This window comes from Carassius gibelio, chromosome B5 (genome assembly GCF_023724105.1).
Source record: "Carassius gibelio isolate Cgi1373 ecotype wild population from Czech Republic chromosome B5, carGib1.2-hapl.c, whole genome shotgun sequence".
NCBI classification, from domain to species: Eukaryota; Metazoa; Chordata; class Actinopteri; order Cypriniformes; family Cyprinidae; genus Carassius; species Carassius gibelio.
In genome coordinates, this window is record NC_068400.1 from 6,912,295 (window position 1) to 6,934,072 (window position 21,778).

Genomic DNA, 21,778 nt, shown 5'->3' on the forward strand with positions numbered 1-21,778 from the left:
ACTCTGACTTGGTCTTCTGTCTCTCTGGCTCCACCACGGCACCTCATCTGTTTGGCTCCATCAAGGTAACTCTTGCTGAACAAAAATATCATCTTCATAAAGACTTGCTGTGTGTTTTTATTATTTATAATTTAAAAATCCCACTGGCTGCACTTTGTCCACAGATCTTCCATCTCCACTTCGTCCCTCAAGTCCAATGGAATCACCCTGATTATTCATTCTTTTTGCTCCAGACTCCAACAGAGATCTCCAGTCATCTAGCTTCATGAAGACATCCCTCCCTTCTTACTCAACAAAAACATCTTCACAAGGACTGCATGTAAGCATATTTACTATTCACAAAAACTTTAAAATATTATTTATAAATGCTATTTATATGTAAATTATTCATGAATAGATTTAATTGTTGCATAAAACTATACAATAAACAACAATACTTTTGTTTCATTGTGTTGTAAGACTATGAGGAAATGAAATATCATATCACCCTCCAATTCTTCAGCTCCACATAGGTTCTCTATTCCACCAGCTCCGGCTTTTTCATCATTCCCACCGGCTACACCTCGGTTTGCTGATTTTCCTTCTCCACCTTGGCCCTACAGTCCAGTACCATTACGCTGGTTCTCAAGCACTTTGTCAATATCTTGAACTTCAGCCTTCCTGATTTTGCCTTGGTCTTCGACTTCCCAGCTACGTCCTGGTTTGCATCATCTAAGGCTCTACAGTGGGTCTCCATCTCTCCGGCTTGATCAAAGAAGCTTCCAGTATTGCCAAGCAAGATATCTTTATAGAAATATGCTGTAAGTATGCTACTGAAAAATAATGTTTTGCACATGCATATTATTTCTTAATTATCTTAACAATGTATAAATGTGCAATAAAGAAATATGTATTGTGTTTTTGGACTATAGCGCAGTACACATTATGCAACAACTTCTACTTTAAAACAAATGACTTCGCCTGCACTCTCCAATCATTTGGATCTGCTGTACTCCATGTCTTCAGCTGCAGCATCTTCATCACTCCCTCTGGCTATACCTTGGTCTGTAGATCATCTACGTCAACCTTGGCCCTTCAGTCCCGCTGCATCACCGTGGATCTTCATCCGCCTGCCTCTATTAATTTTGGTATACAGCCTTTCTGAGTCTGCACAGTCTGACGCTCCACAATGCAGTATCATAGTTAATAAAGATCAGTCATAATCATCAGTAATAGCCTTTTGGAAGGGTACTGTAATGTTCTGTTTCTGCTGTAGGACTGTTATTGGATTCTTTTTTGTGCCTATATATGTATTTATACTGTGTTCTGATTTGTTTAATCAGTTATCCATTATGCTGACCTGTGTTTGGTTAATTTATGGTTATTTCTGTGTATTTATACTATTTTTTGCAGTTCAATATTAGTGTCTTAGCTTTCCTAAGCTATTTAGTTCTTGTTGGTTTTTTGTTTGTTTGGTTGGTTGGTTTCTATTGCCTGGGCTTTCATTCATCTTCTATATACTGGATTAATAAAAGAAGTGTTTACCAAACCTATGCTTCCCTAGCTGACATAAATATTACAATATGCTTGAGCAAAGCATTTAAGAAGGGCAGCATACAGGTGTTTTGTACCTTAAACTTTGTATTATTTAATAATTTTACTTTAAAACATAAACTTACAGTTTATACAATGTGAAGTTTTAAAAATATAAAACTTTTTTTATTTGTTTTGTTTTTAGAAACACTTTACCTAATGCCAAATTAATCATTGCAGATTAATTATAAAATTGTATGTATGTTCTTTATTATTCTGATTTAATTATTTTAACATTTCTTTAATAAAAAATACTACTTGATGTCAATAAATTCCAAAAAATTTATTTTTTATATAATTTATAAAAAGGTTTGTATTTACTGTTGTTTTTGCCATTGATCTTTTGATTTCAAAATCAATTTGTTGTAAAAGAATGTTGTAACAACAACAGAAGTATTAAATGAAATGAAATGTAAAACGGTTGGGAATTGGTTATTGGTTACTGCATGATGATTGAAATCTCGCAAATGCCTTTTAAAGAAACTGTCAAAAGGATAAAACGAGGGAAATGAGTGCCGAGAGCACTATACCGGCTCGCGGCGCCACCTGCAGGTTGAAATGGTTCAAAGCACCACAGGACAGAATCAGCGCTGAAGGTAACTTTTTTATAAATACTTCAGAGAATATGAGATTGCTTACTACTGTAATGAAATACACAATGGTTGTAATGTAATTATATAAATGCAGGCTATAGTCTGACGCGATGCTTGTTTGCTATAATAGTGCTATGTTTTCAGAGTCGACTAACTGTAAATGCTAGCTGCGGCACAGTTGCTTTAATTTACATTTGGAAACGCAACATTTGTTTTCAAAAAGAAATTTCAGTGATCCATGATGCTTCAGAAATCATTCTAATAGGCTGATTTACTGCTTAACATTTACCATTTATTATCAATGTTAAAAACATTTTTTACTGCTAAACATTTTTGTTGAAACAAAAATGAAGACATTTTTTTTCCAAATATTTCTATTAAATAAATTATTTAACAATTTTAATAAATATATTTGGTAAATGGAAAAAAATGCTGTTTATTAAACTTTTTTATTTATCAAAGAATTCTGAATAATAAAATATGAAGCAGCACGACTCTTTTCAACATTTATAATAATCAGAATTGTTTCTTGAGCATCAAATTATTGTAATGATGTCTGTAAGATCAAGTGATATATTTTATGATACTTTAATATATATATATATATATATATATATATATTTAATATATGTAATAATATTATAGCTTTTACTTTATTTTGATCTAATAAATACAGCCTTAATGACCAAAAGAGATCAACATCATTAATAACTAATGTTTTCAAACTTAGCATGAACTTTAATTACCACAATTCTATTAGTTTAACAGGACAATAGTATTATTACAATATAAGATGCATATTTAAATGTATTAATTTTTAACAATAAGAGCTTCGGAGTGTCATTTGGGTGTAGTCAGATTTTTCTGTGTTTTTCTCTCTAGCTGATGACATACCTGTTTCTCATTTAAAAAGCAAGTGTATGGCAATAGTATAACACTATAGTATATCACTCAGAATGTTTTCAACAGATTGCTAATGACTTTCAAATAATTATCTTCTGCTAACCAAGCCTGCATTAACTGCATTTAACAGCAAAAGCAATAATATTGTAAAATAATATTACTATACTTTAAAATGTAATTAATTCCTGTGAGTTTAAGGCTGTTTTTTTTAATCATTACTCCAGTCATATGATGTTTCAGAAATCATTCTAATATTCTTATTTGCTGCTTTAAAATCATTTAAAGTGTTTCCACAACCCAATGTTGTGACCAATTTCTTTCAAAATACTAGTCGAACATGCCCACCGAGTTTCATTCCGATCGACTTCCATTAACCTTGTCAAATAGGTGCTTAAAGTTGTTTGGCCAATGGCGGCCATGTTTTTTAAGATAAGTGAAATTCCTCATAGACACTTGTGCCACATTGGGCCATACCAATTTTCAAGTTGATTGGATCAACGGTTGCTTAGTTATAGCCATTTGATTTTTTTTCATCCTGTAGCGCCACCAAGTGGCAGATATGGAAAAAAAATAATAATTTGACTAAAGTTTTTGTTCATGCATATGAGTTCTGAGTTTGGTGAAGATATCTCATTTTGTTCCCGAGTTATAGCCTTTTTCGTAAAATTGGTCCACGAATTTGAATGTTTTGGGTCACCTGGTTTTTTGTTCAGTCTTGATCAAACCACTGCAGTAATATTCTCTGGACTCTCTAGATCAATAATTTTCAAAAATATGTTGCATTTTGTCCTTTGGTTAGCTATAAGAGGTCATTTAGGAAAGGGCCGTGGCCACATGTAACCTAAAGCCTATAAAACTGAAACAAAAACTCAAAACTTTATGAAACTTGGTTATAACATGTGAAAGATGACCCACCAAGCATGCAAAGTTTCATTAAGATCAGAAAATAGCTGGTGCTATAACAGTTAAAATGGCCTAAAAAACAAAAGATTTCTGTTGTGAATGGCATTAAACTGCAAAAAAAAAAAAGGGGTAATATAATCACACATGCATTAGATCTGTATTTTTTCTAAACAATCATGCAAAATTTAACAGAGATTAGGTAAAAAAGAACACTGTAATATTTATAAAGCTTCAAAACCCAGTGTTGAATAAAAAACTGCAATTATAACCACTAGATGTCACCGGAAGACCACTAATGAGCTCACTAAAGACTAAAACATTACAGTTTATGGGCTTGTTGAGGGATTCATCTAGAAAAAATGTATATTACTATTATTTAATATTACTGTTCAAGCATTTCAGATCACATTGGGTCAAAGTTTACCAATTTATTCATACAGATATATCTAATGTTTATAATTATGCCAGATTATGATTGCAATGAAACCTGAAAAATGACATAGAAGCCCATAAAAACAGAAGACTTGCAATAGGTTTTATCACCCATCATTTATTTTAATTATCTATATATATAACAAAATGTGTGCATCTGTGTGTGGGTTTAAGCATGCTTATTGAGTATTAATATAGTAGTTTAAACATTTCATGTTTGTGTGTGTCTGTAATTCTGTTCTATTCTTTTACTGTCAGCCATATCTAGGTTATTTAAAATCAGTGCAGTACTATTATCTAGACTGTGAAATTATACATAAATTGCGTATGCTTCTTTGGAATGAAATTAAGACAACATATAACAGTTATAAAGGTTAAAGAGACAGTGTTGTATGATAAATTGCATTTACGACCACTAGATGTCACTGGAAGACCACTAATGGGCTCACTAAAGACTAAAACATTACAGTTCATTGTCTCGATGATTGATTCATCTAGAAAAATATATATTACTATTATTTAATATTACTGTTCAAGCATTTAAGATCACATTGAGTGAAAGTTCAACAATTTATTCATACATGTATATCAAATGTTTACTATTATGTCAGAATATGAATGAAATGAAACCTGACATAGAAATGTAAGAAAAGAAGTCTTTCTGTGAGTTGTGTGTCACCTATAATTTATTTCAAATATCTACATACAACAAAATGTGTGGGCATGTACTTCTCTGTGTGTGTGTGTGTGTGTAATCATGCTTATTGATTATTCATATAATAGTTGAACCATTTCATTTCTGTGTGTGAGTGTCTGTGAGCCTATTCTCCATGTTAGACAATGGCACACACAAGTTTGGCTTAATTACAACAAAGCTTTGCAGAGATATAGCCTCAGACTCATTTTGTGAAGATGCCTGACATCTGAAGCAGCGCTGTACAAAAACGGTTTCGTCTATTGACACCAAATCCATAACTTTTTGTCAGCACGGTCTGAAGATGATCTGATTCAATTTTGGGGAAAATCAGACAAACGGTTGAGGATGAGTTAAAAAAAAAGGTTTTCAACATGAATCAAAATGGCGGACAGGAAGTTTTGCTTAATATGACATAATTGGTATGCATGTTGTCGGCATGTCCCAAGGAACATTTTGAGACATGTTTCATGATAATAGGCTAATGCAATCAAAAGTTATTAGCATTATTGGAAATGTAATAATTAGCGGTTATTGATTGGTTTATTACTCTTGACCAATAGGTGGCGCTGTGACCAAAATGATGTGGCGTGGTCAATGTGATGTGACAATGTCACATATTAAGTTTTGTGTAAATATCTCCAACCTTTGCAGAGATACAGCCTCAGATGCAGTTTGGCATCTTTCCAGCAAATTCGTTGGTACGCTAATTGAAAACGGTTACGTGTATCGACACAAATTCCATAACTTTTTGCCAGCATGGTCTGAAGATGATCCAAATCAAATTTGGTGAAAATCTGAGCAACGGTCTAGGAGGAGTTCGAAAAAGTAGGTTTTCAACATGAATCAAAATGGCGGACAGGAAATTTTGCCAAAATTGACAAATGGGGTATCGGTGTTCTCGGCATGACCCAAGGAATCTATCAACATCAGCTTTGTTACAATAGGCTAATGTATGCAAAAGTTATTAGCATTTTTCGAAAAAATCGTTATAACTATTGACCACAAGGTGGCGCTGCCCCCAATTTTTTTGTGTACATTCAGGGCATGGAGCCGGACATTTTTGTAATTATTTGCGAAACGATACGGAACTTCATTCTTAAGATACAGCAATTTACAACTAAATCCAAAATGGCCGACGCCCAAAATGGCCGAATTGGGAAAATTCGGTATCATTCGACTCGGAATGATGCACTGAATCTAAAGACACCACTTTTGTGATTTTTGGCAAAACCGTTCAGAAGTTATGAGCAAAAACATGCATTTTTCATATCTCCTGACCACTAGGGGGCACAGCGCCGAAACACTGCAGGTAGTCCCAGGGAATGGTTGTTATAAGACCCACCAAGATTGGTCTCAATAGGCCAAACCGTTGCGGAGATATAGCCTCACGTTCACGTTTGCGTGCTTTTCGAAGAATTCGTTCATGAGCTATTCGGAAACGGTTTGAGAAATCAACTTGAATTCCATAACTTTTTGCCAGCATGGTCTGAAGATTATCTGAATCAATTTTCGTGACAATCGGTGCAACGGCCTAGGACGAGTTCGAAAAAGTAGGTTTTACGAACAATTGACGATAGCGAAAAAACTAAGCCTTGCGATTTTTGAATTTCGGTGTCCATTCGACTCGGCATGAGCCAAGGAATCACAGGAAAAAAGAATTTTCATTTTGTGGCTTACGGTTCAAGAGTTATTAGCATCAAGTTTTTGAAAGTTTAGACAATTGGTGGCGCTAGAGAGTTTGAGTTAGAGACTTCAAATTTGCTACGGTTAATGTTCAGACAGTCCTCTATTAGTGTGCCAAATTATACAACTTTCCCGCAATCGGTTCTATGGGCTACCATAGACTTGGGGTGGAAGAAGAAGAAGAATAAATATAGCTGCAAGCAGCAATCACGGGGCCAAGCATTCCAGCGGCAACATCAGGAGCTAAGCATATGTAGCATCAGACCAAATGCAACAATGAATAATGAAATTAATAATTGCATGACTGTAATTGAAATGGCTGAAAATCGTTAATAAAAGTTCCACAGCGAGGAGCTAAGCATGGCATGGAGCATCAGACCAAATGCAACGAGTAAGAAAAGCAATTATTGGAAGAGTGTAATTGAAACAGCCAGTAAAACTCCAGTAAAATGATGCATTATCATTTTTGGAAAATAGGTGGCGCTGTAATCAAATCGCTTTGTTGTGTTCTGTGGGAGGTGACAATGTTGTGGGCAATTTCTTTCAAAATACTTACAGACCTTTAGGGCAATGAGTCGAACATGCCCACCGAGTTTCGTTCCGATCGACTTCCATTAACCTTGTCAAATAGGTGCTTAAAGTTGTTTGGCCAATGGCGGCCATGTTTTTTAAGATAAGTGAAATACCTCATAGAGCACTTGTGCCACATTGGGCCATATCAATTTTCAAGTTGATTGGATCAACGGTTGCTTAGTTATAGCCATTTGATTTTTTTTCATCCTGTAGCGCCACCAAGTGGCAGATATGGAAAAAAAATAATAATTTGACTAAAGTTTTTGTTCATGCATATGAGTTCTGAGTTTGGTGAAGATATCTCATTTTGTTCCCGAGTTATAGCCTTTTTCATAAAATTGGTCCACGAATTTGAATGTTTTGGGTCACCTGGATTTTTGTTCAGTCTTGATCAAACCACTGCAATAATATTCTCTGGACTCTCTAGATCAATAACTTTGAAAAAATATGTTGTATTTTGTCCTTTGGTTAGATAACATTTAAACAGGCCTAAAAAACAAAAGATTTCTGTTATGAATGGCATTAAACTGCAAAAAAAAAGGGGGTAATATAATCACACATGCATTAGATCTGTATTTTTTCTAAACAATCATGCAAAATTTAACAGAGATTAGGTAAAAAAGAACACTGTAATATTTATAAAGCTTCAAAACCCAGTGTTGAATAAAAAATTGCAATTATAACCACTAGATGTCACCGGAAGACCACTAATGAGCTCACTAAAGACTAAAACATTACAGTTTATGAGCTTGTTGAGGGATTCATCTAGAAAAAATGTATATTACTATTATTTAATATTACTGTTCAAGCATTTCAGATCACATTGAGTCAAAGTTTACCAATTTATTCATACAGATATATCTAATGTTTATAATTATGCCAGATTATGATTGCAATGAAACCTGAAAAATGACATAGAAGCCCATAAAAACAGAAGACTTGCAATAGGTTTTATCACCCATCATTTATTTTAATTATCTATATATATATAACAAAATGTGTGCATCTGTGTGTGGGTTTAAGCATGCTTATTGAGTATTAATATACTAGTTTAAACATTTCATGTTTGTGTGTGTCTGTAATTCTGTTCTATTCTTTTACTGTCAGCCATATCTAGGTTATTTAAAATCAGTGCAGTACTATTATCTAGACTGTGAAATTATACATAAATTGCGTATGCTTCTTTGGAATGAAATTAAGACAACATATAACAGTTATAAAGGTTAAAGAGACAGTGTTGTATGATAAATTGCATTTACGACCACTAGATGTCACTGGAAGACCACTAATGGGCTTTGCAGAGATATAGCCTCAGACTCATTTTGTGAAGATGCCTGACATCTGAAGCAGCGCTGTACAAAAACGGTTTCGTCTATTGACACGAAATCCATAACTTTTTGTCAGCACGGTCTGAAGATGATCTGATTCAATTTTGGTGAAAATCAGACAAACGGTTGAGGATGAGTTTAAAAAAAAAGGTTTTCAACATGAATCAAAATGGCGGACAGGAAGTTTTGCTTAATATGACATAATTGGTATGTATGTTGTCTGCATGTCCCAAGGAACATTTTGAGACATGTTTCATGATAATAGGCTAATGCAATCAAAAGTTATTAGCATTATTGGAAATGTAATAATTAGCGGTTATTGATTGGTTTATTACTCTTGACCAATAGGTGGCGCTGTGACCAAAATGATGTGGCGTGGTCAATGTGATGTGACAATGTCACATATTAAGTTTTGTGTAAATATCTCCAACCTTTGCAGAGATACAGCCTCAGATGCAGTTTGGCATCTTTCCAGCAAATTCGTTGGTACGCTAATTGAAAACGGTTACGTGTATCGACACAAATTCCATAACTTTTTGCCAGCATGGTCTGAAGATGATCCAAATCAAATTTGGTGAAAATCTGAGCAACGGTCTAGGAGGAGTTCGAAAAAGTAGGTTTTCAACATGAATCAAAATGGCGGACAGGAAATTTTGCCAAAATTGACAAATGGGGTATCGGTGTTCTCGGCATGACCCAAGGAATCTATCAACATCAGCTTTGTTACAATAGGCTAATGTATGCAAAAGTTATTAGCATTTTTCGAAAAATCGTTATAACTATTGACCACAAGGTGGCGCTGCCCCCAATTTTTTTGTGTACATTCAGGGCATGGAGCCGGACATTTTTGTAATTATTTGCGAAACGATACGGAACTTCATTCTTAAGATACAGCAATTTACAACTAAATCCAAAATGGCCGACGCCCAAAATGGCCGAATTGGGAAAATTCGGTATCATTCGACTCGGAATGATGCACTGAATCTAAAGACACCACTTTTGTGATTTTTGGCAAAACCGTTCAGAAGTTATGAGCAAAAACATGCATTTTTCATATCTCCTGACCACTAGGGGGCACAGCGCCGAAACACTGCAGGTAGTCCCAGGGAATGGTTGTTATAAGACCCACCAAGATTGGTCTCAATAGGCCAAACCGTTGCGGAGATATAGCCTCACGTTCACGTTTGCGTGCTTTTCGAAGAATTCGTTCATGAGCTATTCGGAAACGGTTTGAGAAATCAACTTGAATTCCATAACTTTTTGCCAGCATGGTCTGAAGATTATCTGATTCAATTTTCGTGACAATCGGTGCAACGGCCTAGGACGAGTTCGAAAAAGTAGGTTTTACGAACAATTGACGATAGCGAAAAAACTAAGCCTTGCGATTTTTGAATTTCGGTGTCCATTCGACTCGGCATGAGCCAAGGAATCACAGGAAAAAAGAATTTTCATTTTGTGGCTTACGGTTCAAGAGTTATTAGCATCAAGTTTTTGAAAGTTTAGACAATTGGTGGCGCTAGAGAGTTTGAGTTAGAGACTTCAAATTTGCTACGGTTAATGTTCAGACAGTCCTCTATTAGTGTGCCAAATTATACAACTTTCCCGCAATCGGTTCTATGGGCTACCATAGACTTGGGGTGGAAGAAGAAGAATAATAATAATAATAATAACGCCAACGAACACAATAGGTGCCTTCGCACCTTCGGTGCTTGGCCCCTAAATATAGCTGCAAGCAGCAATTACGGGGCCAAGCACTCCAACGGCAAATGTAGGAGCTAAGCATGGCATGGAGCATCACACCAAATGCATTAATGAGCAATAACAGCAATTTTAGGATGATTGTAATTGAAATGGCTAAAAAAATCATAAATACAACCTCTAGTAGCATGATTTACTGGCTTATCAAAATTGACCAATAGGTGGTGCTGTTATCAAGTCAATTTGGTGTACTCTGTGTGACTTTTCAATGACACAAACAAAGTTTGGTGTCAATATGCCAAAGCATTGCAGAGATACAGCCTCAAGTGTCATTTTGGCATTGTGCCTCAAATTCGTCGCTGTGGTATGCGAAAACGGTTTTGTCTATCGATACAAAATCCATAACATTTTGTCAGTACAGTCTACAGATCATCTGAGTCAATTTTGGTGAAAATCGGACTAACGGTTGATGAGGAGTTCGAAAAAGTAGGTTTTCAACATAAATCAAAATGGCGGACAGGAAGTTCGGCTTACTCTGGCATATATGGTATCTATGTTGTCGGCATAAGCCAGGGAATATTTTGAGGCCAGTTTCATTACAATAGGCTAATGCATTAAAAAGTTACTAGCATTTTTATAAGTGTAATTATTCATAGTTAATGAATGGTTCATTACTCTTGACCAATAGGTGGCGCTGTTACCAAATTTATGTGGCATGGTCAGTGTCAGGTGGCAATGACACATACAAAGTTTGGTGCAAAAATGTCAAAGCGTTGCAGAGATACAGCCTCAAATGCATTTTGGCACCCTTCCAGCAAATTCGTTGATGCGCTAAATCAGAACCGTTTTGTATATCGACACGAAATCCATAACTTTTTGCCAGCATGGTCTGAAGATGATTCACGTCAAATTTGGTGAAAATCGGACTAACGGTCTAGGAGGAGTTCGAAAAAGTAGGTTTTCAACATTAATCAAAATGGCGGACAGGAAGTATGGCCAATTTTGGCATAATTGGTATCTATGTTCTCGGCATGACCCAAAGAATACGGGGAGACCATTTGCATTTCAATTGTCTAATTTACTCAAAAGTTATTAGCATTTTTGTGATAATTCATTATAACTCTTGACCACAAGGTGGCGCTGCCACCAAGCTTTTTGAGTACATTCAGGGCATGGAGCCGAATATTTTTGTAATTATTTGCGAAACGATACGATGCTGCGTTGAAAAAATACAGCATTTTAAAACATAATTCAAAATGGCCGACGCCTAAAATGGCTGACACGGGAAATTTGCATATCATACGACTCAACATGACTCACTGAATCTAAAGAGACCAGTTGTGTGATTTTTGGCCAAACCATTCAGAAGATATAAGCCAAAATATGCATTTTTCATATCTCCTGACCACTAGGTGGCGCTGTGTCGAAACACTGCAGGTAGTCTCAGGTCATGCTTATTATAACACACACCAAGTTTGGTCTCAATATGCCAAACCGTTGCTGAGATATAGCCTCAAGTGCATTTTTGCGTGCTTTTCGTCAAATTTGTTTACGTGTCATTCGACAATGGTTGGACGAATCAACTTGAATTCCATAACTTTTTGCCAGCATTGTCTGAAGATGATCTGAGCCAATTTTCGTGGCAATCGGACTAACCGTCTAGCACGAGTTCGAAAAAGTAGGTTTTTCGAAAAATTGAAAATAGCGAAAAAACTAAACCTTGCGATTTTTGAATTTTGGGGTTCATTCGACTTGGCATGAGCCAAGGATTCAGAGGAAAAAAGAATTTCCATTTTCTGGCTTACGGTTCAAAAGTTATTAGCATACAAACATTGAAAGTTTGGACAAGTGGTGGCGCTAGAGAGTAGGAGCTAGAGACTTCAAATTAGCTATAGTTAATGTTGGGACTGTCCTCTATCAGTGTGCCAAATTATACAACTTTCCCGCAATCGGTTCTATGGGCTGCCATAGACTTGCGGCGGAAGAAGAAGAAGAAGAAGAAGAAGAAGCAGAATAATAATAACGCCAACGATTACAATAGGTGCCTACGCACCTTCGGTGCTTGGCCCCTAATAAATATAGCTGCAAGCAGCAATTACGGGGCCAAGCACTCCAACGGCAAATGTAGGAGCTAAGCATGGCATGAAGCATCACACCAAATACATTAATGAGCAATAACAGTAATTTTGGAATTATTGTAATTGAAATGGCAAAAAAAAAATCATAATACCACCTCTAGTAGCATGATTACTTGGCTTATAAAGTTTGACCAATAGGTGGCACTGTTATGAAATCAATTTGGTGTACTCTGTTTGACTTTTCAATGACATACACAAAGTTTGGTGTTAATATGCCACAGCATTCCAGAGATGCAGCCTCAAGTGTCATTTTGTCATTGTGTTTCAACTTCGTCGCTTTGGTATGCGAAAACGGTTTTGTCTATCGACACAAAATCCATAACTTTGTGTCAACATAGTCTGAAGATCATCTGATTCGAATTTGGTGAAAATTGGACATACGGTTCATGAGGAGTTCGAAAAAGTAGGTTTTCCACATAAATCAAAATGGTGGACCGGAACTTCAGTAAACACTGGCATATTTGGTATCTATGTTATCGGCATAAGCCAGGGAATATTTTGAGCCCAGTTTCGTTGCAATAGGCTAATGGACTAAAAAGTTATTAGCATTTTAAAAAGTGTAATTACTCATGGTTAATGAATGGTTTATTACTCTTGACCAATAGGTGGCGCTGTTACCAAATTTATGTGGCATGGTCAGTGTGAGGTGGCGATGACACATACAAAGTTTGGTGCAAATATGTCAAAGTGTTGCAGAGATACAGCCTCAAATGCATTTTGGCACCCTTCCAGCAAATTCGTTGATGCGCTAAATGAGAACCGTTACGTATATCGACACAAAATCCATAACTTTTTGCCAGCATGGTCTGAAGATGATTCACGTCAAATTTGGTGAAAATTGGGCTAACGGTCTAGGAGGAGTTCGAAAAAGTAGGTTTTCAACATTAAGCAAAATGGCGGACAGGAAGTAAGGCCAATTTTCACATTATTGGTATCAATACTCTCGGCATGACCCACAGAATATAGCGAGACCATTTTAATTTTAATAGACTAATTTATTCAAAAGTTATTAGCGTTTATGTGATATTTCATCATAACTATTGGCCACAAGGTGGCGCTGCCACCAAACTTTTTGAGTACCTTCAGGGCATGGAGCCGAATATTTTTGTAATTATTTGCGAAACGATACGATGCTGCGTTCAAAAAATACAGCATTTTGAAACATAATTCAAAATGGCCGACGCCTAAAATGGCCGACACAGGAAAATTGGATATCATTCGACTCGACATGACTCACTGAATCTAAAGAGACCAGTTGTGTGATTTTTGGCCAAACCATTCAGTAGTTATAAGCCAAAATATGCATTTTTCATATCTCCTGACCACTAGGTGGCGCTGTGTCGAAACACAGCAGGTAGTCTCAGTTCATGCTTGTTATAACACACGCCAAGTTTGGTCTCAATATGACAAACCGTTGCCGGGATATAGCCTCACGTGCATGTTTGCGTGCTTTTCGTCAAATTTGTTTACATGTCATTCGACAACAGTTGGACGAATCAACTTGAATTCCATAACTTTTTGCCAGCATGGTCTGAAGATGATCTGAGCCAATTTTCGTGGCAATCGGACTAACCGTCTAGGACGAGTTCGAAAAAGTAGGTTTTTCGAATAATTGAAAATAGCGAAAAAACTAAACCTTGCGATTTTTGAATTTTAGGGTTCATTCGACTTGGCCTGAGCCAAGGATTCAGAGGAAAAAAGAATTTCCATTTTCTGGCTTACGGTTCAAAAGTTATTAGCATACAAACATTGAAAGTTTGGACAAGTGGTGGCGCTAGAGAGTAGGAGTTAGAGGCTTCAAATTTGCTATAGTTAATGTTGGGACTGTCCTCTATCAGTGTGCCAAATTATACAACTTTCCCGCAAACGGTTCTATGGGCTGCCATAGACTTGCGGCGGAAGAAGAAGAAGAAGAAGAAGAATAATAATAACGCCAACGAAAACAATAGGTGCCTACGCACCTTCGGTGCTTGGCCCCTAATAACGCCAACAAACACAATAGGTGCCTTCGCACCTTCGGTGCTTGGCCCCTAATAACGCCAACGATTACAATAGGTGCCTACGCACCTTCGGTGCTTGGCCCCTAATAACGCCAACAAACACAATAGGTGCCTTCGCACCTTCGGTGCTTGGCCCCTAATAACGCCAACGAACACAATAGGTGCCTTCGCACCTTCGGTGCTTGGCCCCTAATAATAACGCCAACGAACACAATAGGTGCCTTCGCACCTTCGGTGCTTGGCCCCTAAATATAGCTGCAAGCAGCAATCACGGGGCCAAGCAGTCCAGCGGCAACATCAGGAGCTAAGCATATGTAGCATCAGACCAAATGCAACAATGAATAATGAAATTAATAATTGCATGATTGTAATTGAAATGGCTGAAAATCGTTAATAAAAGTTCCACAGCGAGGAGCTAAGCATGGCATGGAGCATCAGACCAAATGCAACGAGTAAGAAAAGCAATTATTGGAAGAGTGTAATTGAAACAGCCAGTAAAACTCCAGTAAAACGATGCATTATCATTTTTGGAAAATAGTTGGCGCTGTAATCAAATCGCTTTGTTGTGTTCTGTGGGAGGTGACAATGTTGTGGGCAATTTCTTTCAAAATACTTACAGACCTTTAGGGCAATGAGTCGAACATGCCCACCGAGTTTCGTTCCGATCGACTTCCATTAACCTTGTCAAATAGGTGCTTAAAGTTGTTTGGCCAATGGCGGCCATGTTTTTTAAGATAAGTGAAATTCCTCATAGAGCATTTGTGCCACATTGGGCCATATCAATTTTCAAGTTGATTGGATCAACGGTTGCTTAGTTATAGCCACTTGATTTTTTTTCATCCTGTAGCACCACCAAGTGACAGATATGGAAAAAATAATAATAATTTGACTAAAGTTTTTGTTCATGCATATGAGTTCTGAGTTTGGTGAAGATATCTCATTTTGTTCCCGAGTTATAGCCTTTTTCGTAAAATTGGTCCACGAATTTTAATGTTTTGGGTCACCTGGTTTTTTGTTCAGTCTTGATCAAACCACTGCAATAATATTCTCTGGACTCTCTAGATCAATAATTTTCAAAAATATGTTGCATTTTGTCCTTTGGTTAGCTATAAGAGGTCATTTAGGAAAGGGCCGTGGCCACATGTAACCTAAAGCCTATAAAACTGAAACAAAAACTCAAAACGTTATGAAACTTGGTTATAACATGTGAAAGATGACCCACCAAGCATGCAAAGTTTCATTAAGATCAGAAAATAGCTGGTGCTATAACAGTTAAAATGGCCTAAAAAACAAAAGATTTCTGTTGTGAATGGCATTAAACTGGAAAAAAAAGGGGTAATATAATCACACATGCATTAGATCTGTATTTTTTCTAAACAATCATGCAAAATTTAACAGAGATTAGGTAAAAAAGAACACTGTAATATTTATAAAGCTTCAAAACCCAGTGTTGAATAAAAAATTGCAATTATAACCACTAGATGTCACCGGAAGACCACTAATGAGCTCAGTAAAGACTAAAACATTACAGTTTATGGGCTTGTTGAGGGATTCATCTAGAAAAAATGTATATTACTATTATTTAATATTACTGTTCAAGCATTTCAGATCACATTGAGTCAAAGTTTACCAATTTATTCATACAGATATATCTAATGTTTATAATTATGCCAGATTATGATTGCAATGAAACCTGAAAAATGACATAGAAGCCCATAAAAACAGAAGACTTGCAATAGGTTTTATCACCCATCATTTATTTTAATTATCTATATATATAACAAAATGTGTGCATCTGTGTGTGGGTTTAAGCATGCTTATTGAGTATTAATATACTAGTTTAAACATTTCATGTTTGTGTGTGTCTGTAATTCTGTTCTATTCTTTTACTGTCAGCCATATCTAGGTTATTTAAAATCAGTGCAGTACTATTATCTAGACTGTGAAATTATACATAAATTGCGTATGCTTCTTTGGAATGAAATTAAGACAACATATAACAGTTATAAAGGTTAAAGAGACAGTGTTGTATGATAAATTGCATTTACGACCACTAGATGTCACTGGAAGACCACTAATGGGCTCACTAAAGACTAAAACATTACAGTTCATTGTCTCGATGATTGATTCATCTAGAAAAATATATATTACTATTATTTAATATTACTGTTCAAGCATTTAAGATCACATTGAGTGAAAGTTCAACAATTTATTCATGCATGTATATCAAATGTTTACTATTATGTCAGAATATGAATGCAATGAAACCTGATATAGAAATGTAAGAAAAGAAGTCTTTCTGTGAGTTGTGTGTCACCTATAATTTATTTCAAATATCTACATACAACAAAATGTGTGGGCATGTACTTCTCTGTGTGTGTGTGTGTGTGTGTGTGTGTGTGTGTGTGTGTAATCATGCTTATTGATTATTCATATAATAGTTGAACCATTTCATTTCTGTGTGTGAGTGTCTGTGAGCCTATTCTCCATGTTAGACAATGGCACACACAAGTTTGGCTTAATTACAACAAAGCTTTGCAGAGATATAGCCTCAGACTCATTTTGTGAAGATGCCTGACATCTGAAGCAGCGCTGTACAAAAACGGTTTCGTCTATTGACACGAAATCCATAACTTTTTGTCAGCACGGTCTGAAGATGATCTGATTCAATTTTGGTGAAAATCAGACAAACGGTTGAGGATGAGTTTAAAAAAAAAGGTTTTCAACATGAATCAAAATGGCGGACAGGAAGTTTTGCTTAATATGACATAATTGGTATGTATTTTGTCGGCATGTCCCAAGGAACATTTTGAGACATGTTTCATGATAATAGGCTAATGCAATCAAAAGTTATTAGCATTATTGGAAATGTAATAATTAGCGGTTATTGATTGGTTTATTACTCTTGACCAATAGGTGGCGCTGTGACCAAAATGATGTGGCGTGGTCAATGTGATGTGACAATGTCACATATTAAGTTTTGTGTAAATATCTCCAACCTTTGCAGAGATACAGCCTCAGATGCAGTTTGGCATCTTTCCAGCAAATTCGTTGGTATGCTAATTGAAAACAGTTACGTGTATCGACACAAATTCCATAACTTTTTGCCAGCATGGTCTGAAGATGATCCAAATCAAATTTGGTGAAAATCTGAGCAACGGTCTAGGAGGAGTTCGAAAAAGTAGGTTTTCAACATGAATCAAAATGGCGGACAGGAAATTTTGCCAAAATTGACAAATGGGGTATCGGTGTTCTCGGCATGACCCAAGGAATCTATCAACATCAGTTTTGTTACAATAGGCTAATGTATGCAAAAGTTATTAGCATTTTTCGAAAAATCGTTATAACTATTGACCACAAGGTGGCGCTGCCCCCAATTTTTTTGTGTACATTCAGGGCATGGAGCCGGACATTTTTGTAATTATTTGCGAAACGATACGGAACTTCATTCTTAAGATACAGCAATTTACAACTAAATTCAAAATGGCCGACGCCCAAAATGGCCGAATTGGGAAAATTCGGTATCATTCGACTCGGAATGATGCACTGAATCTAAAGACACCACTTTTGTGATTTTTGGCAAAACCGTTCAGAAGTTATGAGCAAAAACATGCATTTTTCATATCTCCTGACCACTAGGGGGCACAGCGCCGAAACACTGCAGGTAGTCCCAGGGAATGGTTGTTATAAGACCCACCAAGATTGGTCTCAATAGGCCAAACCGTTGCGGAGATATAGCCTCACGTTCACGTTTGCGTGCTTTTCAAAGAATTCGTTCATGAGCTATTCGGAAACGGTTTGAGAAATCAACTTGAATTCCATAACTTTTTGTCAGCATGGTCTGAAGATTATCTGATTCAATTTTCGTGACAATCGGTGCAACGGCCTAGGACGAGTTCGAAAAAGTAGGTTTTACGAACAATTGACGATAGCGAAAAAACTAAGCCTTGCGATTTTTGAATTTCGGTGTCCATTCGACTCGGCATGAGCCAAGGAATCACAGGAAAAAAGAATTTTCATTTTGTGGCTTACGGTTCAAGAGTTATTAGCATCAAGTTTTTGAAAGTTTAGACAATTGGTGGCGCTAGAGAGTTTGAGTTAGAGACTTCAAATTTGCTACGGTTAATGTTCAGACAGTCCTCTATTAGTGTGCCAAATTATACAACTTTCCCGCAATCGGTTCTATGGGCTACCATAGACTTGGGGTGGAAGAAGAAGAATAATAACGCCAACAAACACAATAGGTGCCTTCGCACCTTCGGTGCTTGGCCCCTAAATATAGCTGCAAGCAGCAATCACGGGGCCAAGCATTCCAGCGGCAACATCAGGAGCTAAGCATATGTAGCATCAGACCAAATGCAACAATGAATAATGAAATTAATAATTGCATGATTGTAATTGAAATGGCTGAAAATCGTTAATAAAAGTTCCACAGCGAGGAGCTAAGCATGGCATGGAGCATCAGACCAAATGCAACGAGTAAGAAAAGCAATTATTGGAAGAGTGTAATTGAAACAGCCAGTAAAACTCCAGTAAAATGATGCATTATCATTTTTGGAAAATAGGTGGCGCTGTAATCAAATCGCTTTGTTGTGTTCTGTGGGAGGTGACAATGTTGTGGGCAATTTCTTTCAAAATACTTACAGACCTTTAGGGCAATGAGTCGAACATGCCCACCGAGTTTCGTTCCGATAGACTTCCATTAACCTTGTCAAATAGGTGCTTAAAGTTGTTTGGCCAATGGCGGCCATGTTTTTTAAGATAAGTGAAATTCCTCATAGAGCACTTGTGCCACATTGGGCCATATCAATTTTCAAGTTGATTGGATCAACGGTTGCTTAGTTATAGCCATTTGATTTTTTTTTTATCCTGTAGCGCCACCAAGTGGCAGATATGGAAAAATAATAATAATTTGACTAAAGTTTTTGTTCATGCATATGAGTTCTGAGTTTGGTGAAGATATGTCATTTTGTTCCCGAGTTATAGCCTTTTTCATAAAATTGGTCCACGAATTTGAATGTTTTGGGTCACCTGGTTTTTTGTTCAGTCTTGATCAAACCACTGCAATAATATTCTCAGGACTCTCTAGATCAATAATTTTCAAAAATATGTTGCATTTTGTCCTTTGGTTAGCTATAAGAGGTCATTTAGGAAAGGGCCGTGGCCACATGTAACCTAAAGCCTATAAAACTGAAACAAAAACTCAAAACTTTATGAAACTTGGTTATAACATGTGAAAGATGACCCACCAAGCATGCAAAGTTTCATTAAGATCAGAAAATAGCTGGTGCTATAACAGTTAAAATGGCCTAAAATACAAAATATTTCTGTTGTGAATGGCATTAAACTGCAAAAAAAAAAGGGGGTAATATAATCACACATGCATTAGATCTGTATTTTTTCTAAACAATCATGCAAAATTTAACAGAGATTAGGTAAAAAAGAACACTGTAATATTTATAAAGCTTCAAAACCCAGTGTTGAATAAAAAATTGCAATTATAACCACTAGATGTCACCGGAAGACCACTAATGAGCTCAGTAAAGACTAATACATTACAGTTTATGGGCTTGTTGAGGGATTCATCTAGAAAAAATGTATATTACTATTATTTAATATTACTGTTCAAGCATTTCAGATCACATTGAGTCAAAGTTTACCAATTTATTCATACAGATATATCTAATGTTTATAATTATGCCAGATTATGATTGCAATGAAACCTGAAAAATGACATAGAAGCCCATAAAAACAGAAGACTTGCAATAGGTTTTATCACCCATCATTTATTTTAATTATCTATATATATAACAAAATGTGTGCATCTGTGTGTGGGTTTAAGCATGCTTATTGAGTATTAATATACTAGTTTAAACATTTCATGTTTGTGTGTGTCTGTAATTCTGTTCTATTCTTTTACTGTCAGCCATATCTAGGTTATTTAAAATCAGTGCAGTACTATTATCTAGACTGTGAAATTATACATAAATTGCGTATGCTTCTTTGGAATGAAATTAAGACAACATATAACAGTTATAAAGGTTAAAGAGACTGTCTTGTATGATAAATTGCATTTACGACCACTAGATGTCACTGGAAGACCACTAATGGGCTTTGCAGAGATATAGCCTCAGACTCATTTTGTGAAGATGCCTGACATCTGAAGCAGCGCTGTACAAAATGGTTTCGTCTATTGACACGAAATCCATAACTTTTTGTCAGCACGGTCTGAAGATGATCCGATTCAATTTTGGTGAAAATCGGACAAACGGTTGAGGATGAGTTTAAAAAAAAAGGTTTTCAACATGAATCAAAATGGCGGACAGGAAGTTTTGCTTAATATGACATAATTGGTATGCATGTTGTCGGCATGTCCCAAGGAACATTTTGAGACATGTTTCATGATAATAGGCTAATGCAATCAAAAGTTATTAGCATTATTGAAAATGTAATAATTAGCGGTTATTGATTGGTTTATTACTCTTGACCAATAGGTGGCGCTGTGACCAAAATGATGTGGCGTGGTCAATGTGATGTGACAATGTCACATATTAAGTTTTGTGTAAATATCTCCAACCTTTGCAGAGATACAGCCTCAGATGCAGTTTGGCATCTTTCCAGCAAATTCGTTGGTACGCTAATTGAAAACGGTTACGTGTATCGACACAAATTCCATAACTTTTTGCCAGCATGGTCTGAAGATGATCCAAATCAAATTTGGTGAAAATCTGAGCAACGGTCTAGGAGGAGTTCGAAAAAGTAGGTTTTCAACATGAATCAAAATGGCGGACGGGAAATTTTGCCAAAATTGACAAATGGGGTATCGGTGTTCTCGGCATGACCCAAGGAATCTATCAACATCAGCTTTGTTACAATAGGCATTTTTCGACAAAATCGTTATAAATATTGACCACAAGGTGGCGCTGCCCCCAATTTTTTTGTGTACATTCAGGGCATGGAGCCGGACATTTTTGTAATTATTTGCGAAACGATACGGAACTTCATTCTTAAGATACAGCAATTTACAACTAAATCCAAAATGGCCGACGCCCAAAATGGCCGAATTGGGAAAATTCGGTATCATTCGACTCGGAATGATGCACTGAATCTAAAGACACCACTTTTGTGATTTTTGGCAAAACCGTTCAGAAGTTATGAGCAAAAATATGCATTTTTCATATCTCCTGACCACTAGGGGGCACAGCGCCGAAACACTGCAGGTAGTCCCAGGGAATGGTTTTTATAAGACCCACCAAGA